Genomic DNA, 4,304 nt, shown 5'->3' on the forward strand with positions numbered 1-4,304 from the left:
AAACAATCTACCTAATTAAAATACCCCCAACGCATTGGAATGGATGAACCGATTTTAACAAAACATGTCTAAGAACCACCGCTTTCTAACAAAAAAAACGGCATCGAAATCAGATGACCCGTTTAAGAACTACGGTGCCACAGGCAGACATAATGGTCAACCTTATAAAATCCCTCTTTTTAACCCCCGATGCAAAAAGAGGGGTACCTAACACCCCTCTTTTTGCATAGGTACCTACTTAAGTTTGATTGTGTCGGGGATTTAAATCAAAATCACTTAAGAAAGGAGAAATATTGTATCCTAGTTATATATAAAGCCTGACCAGTAAATATATGATCATTGTCAAGAGGCCGCTGTTATTCTCATGTATAGGGTGATAGTTCAGTATAGTATGAAACAATTAGGTACCTAGTTCCAATGAAATTCCGCAACATGGTGCGTGATCATAATATTCCTGGTCAGGCTTTAGACATACAGTCGATTCTAGATTCCGTTAGTGTTATTTTTAGTGTTACCTTAAGAGTTTTATTTTGTTAGTTTTAATTTTATGGTATGGATTTTAGACTATTATGTTTTTATTAATTTAATGTTTAGGATATTTTAGGTTATATTTATATTAATTTAATGTTTAGGATATTATTACAAAAAAGACTGATTCGAGAAGTTAATGACATTTCCATTTTGATGACTTTATTATCTACAATTAGACTACTGGGGCCCGTTTCTCAAAAGCTTGTCACTTTTTGACAGCTTTTGTTAGAAAGGGACTTCCACTTGTATTACAAGTTACAAGCTTTTGAGAAACGGCCCCTGGTGGGCAAAAATGGGCCATAAATTAACATAAAATTATATTGTACCTTAACCGGATTTTAGTACTTATTCACAACGCATTGGGAGATTTTTTGTATAAAATATAGGTCAATGCGATTCAGAAGTTAAAAATAATATATCTCGCCCCGAGTTCCATATAATCGGATGTGAAAAAAGTCAAATTATCAGGAAACCCAAAACAAAATTGGCACTTCTATTTGCCATTATTTCACGGACTAGGTAGGGGCTAGAAATACCATTTAATGATCAAACAGTGCTCGGAATGTGAATCTATATAATGATACTAGCAAATATTAAGCTATAATGTATGTGTAATATCAGTAATATGGGCCCTGTTGCCTGAATCAAGAATTAAAATAAATAAAAACAAAATTGGAAACCTTACTCTATCAGAGATGTGACTTATTTGAAATACTTGTATTTAAAATGCAAATACAAAATGCAAAATACCTATTTTCTATTTTGTATTTAAATACCTTTAGAAGAAAACTATTTTGTATTTTATTTGAAATAGTTTTTGGGACCTATTTTCTATTTTCAAAATACAAAATACTTTATAGTAGGTAATTTAGGTAGGAGTTACAATCTCTTCTGATGTTACAATCTTGGTTATCCTGGCAACTCTCTCATTCTTTAACATGGAACTGTTGAATATGTTTAGTAACGTCGCACATGACCACAAGAGTAGCGCAGTGGTTAAAAAAGAAGAATCTTGAGTGTTGCGAGGGTTTCAAGGCACGAGAGGAGAACAAACTTTTCTGCCCTGGTGAAACACAAACATGACGTTTTCATTACACTAACGAGAGGTATTACCTATACTAGCTGTAAAACATTACATATCTAAATTAATGCTTTTAAAAATTGGCTGTTAAAAACCATCATCCATCCATCCTTCCGGTTAATATGAGCAAACAACTAGAAATTTGCACTTTAGATAGAGGGCTGATTGGCACACTGTTTTCAAAGAATAAAGAGAGTCTTTTCAACTCGGAAATTCCGAGTAATACTTTTTAATTCAGACTAGGTATTCACTATTTAGAGTACCTTTTATCGCAAAGTATTTGTATTTAAAAAAAGTATTTTGAAAATACCTATTTCGTATTTTGTATTTTAAATATAAATTCAAAAACTATTTTGTATTTTGCATTTGAAATAGTATATCAAGGAAGTATTTGCATTTTGTATTTAAATACTTTTTATAAAGTATTTTTCACATCTCTGTACTCTATTATGTAGTGTATTAGGCACTACTATCCTTAACAACATATTTAAATAGAACAGAATAAGGTAAAAAAATAGGTTATCGGTTCTCAAGGAATATTAAAGGCAAAGCAAGGCATTGATTTGCATAGCATCGTTCATTGTGTTTAATAAATATAGGAAATTAAAACTGCAAAACTGCAAGACGGACACGTGACCTGATCAAAAAACTGTTACAATGTCATTGAGTTTTCACTTCTGCCGGCACTCCCGGAGTGCAAGCCGTTGCTTGTTTGTTCCATTCGCGTTCCTTCAGTTCCGACCCTCCTCTTGCCAATATGTCGGCTGCATTGTTACCTCAGGTCACTAGTGTCCTTTGGTTCACTGCAGAGTTACGCTATTGGTGGTGCATAGTAAGAGCATGTGTTTATAGGGAAAAACTTAATCGTGAGCCACATTGAAAAAAATATCATCTACTAAGATATACAAAAACTCCTTAGCTATCTATTACCCCCTTAAAGCTGTACCAAACACCCTATAAAAACTAGTTTTAGTCCCAAAACTCATTAACCTTCTACTTACTAGAAAATCACCGCTCATCTTTTACCAACCGCCTAAGACTTATTTTCCTACCTCAAAAACCTCAACTCTTCTATTTATATACAGGGTGTCCCAAGAAGTAGTGATATACTGAAGCTGGGAGGTAGAGGACGTAGAGGGCTATCTGAATCACCCCCATGTATGTTCCGCGATTTTTCGTATTTTCGGAGGTATGATTTTTTTAAATTTTTCACCTATCGCCGAGTACGATGAGATTTTTATTTATGGTGACGTGAATTATTGCGGTAGATGCTTGATTTTTTTTGTGTGCTAAGCTGATAGATAGGCCAGTATGGTAACATTTACTATCGTTAGATCTTTGAATGGAATTAAAAAAAAATTAATGCCAAGAAAGATAAAATTACCCAGTATGTTTTATTTTTTTAAGCGCCCTTGAATTTGTGAACATACTGGGTAATTTTATCTTTCTTGGCATTATTATTTTTTTTAATTCCATTCAGAGATCTAACCTGTATACAAAAATGACGTATTTTCCAGAAAATTGGGTAAACGTAAATACGTATTTAATGTTTTTTGCCATGTGTAATTTAAGAGGCCTATGTATCTTCTAGTAGGTATATAAATATGTACATACTTACATGTACATAATGAACAAACTAAAAACAGCTCGAAACTTCACACAAATTTTAATTTAACCGTTAATGGATGCTGTTTTAAATATGTAACGCACTTTATTTTCTTACCATCCATTACTATTTATAGTATTTATTTGATTCTTCCTGCTATAAAGATTATAAGTTAAATGCACAAGTAGATGATGTATTTATGAATTTCTACTCGTAGAGTCTGTAAGGAAAGAGAAGAGTCGTGGAATGTATTGGATCCCATACATTCCACGACCCTTTTCTCTTTCCTTACAGACTCTACACATAATTGACAATTACTTCTAAACATTATTTTGTCGCTAATATGTAATTGTAATAAATAAATATAAGAGTAAGCGATGTTGTTCCTGTGGAGGACTCTCCCTTTGGTAGTATTTTTATTAGAACCTTGTGTGTAACTCCGGGGGTAAGTATAAACTCAAACTCGAGTCTTTAATTCACTCAAGCCTGCGGCTGTCGTGAATCGAAAAACCTCGTTTCCAATATTTCACTTAGGTACTATTTAATTAAAATATGGAAATGAAATGTAGTGTGATTTTAAATCGTTTATTTCTAACTTATTCTTCATATTTACAACATGATCAAAATAAAGTACATACCTACATAATACATAAAGTACAAGTACCTACCTTATTTTACATGATTGCTCGCTTCTCATTTGCGACAATTACTTATACAGTCATTTAATCACAAAATATATTATTTTAATAAGTTATTTAAAAAAAATTTAGATTCGTATTAAAAGGGTTTGTTCTTTCGACGCATATCAAACCAACACCTCCAATGTTGCCTTACCCACACTAAACTTGTTAGGCCGGAAGAAATGCCTAAATTGTCATAAATTAAATTCTGTGAATGTTTAATGCAGGATTTCAGCAATTTTGACGTGCATCGACACTCATGCTCATAGCATAGCCTCCTTTCAACCCGACCAGGTTGCCTAGCCAAGATGCCAATCGTTTGCGCTGTAGCGAACGATAAGCTAATGTTTCTCTGTTGCGCCAGTAAGAGAAGGATGTGCAATAGAAGAGTGATAGAGAGATTACC

This window comes from Cydia amplana, chromosome Z, assembly GCF_948474715.1.
Source record: "Cydia amplana chromosome Z, ilCydAmpl1.1, whole genome shotgun sequence".
Lineage (NCBI taxonomy): Eukaryota > Metazoa > Arthropoda > Insecta > Lepidoptera > Tortricidae > Cydia > Cydia amplana.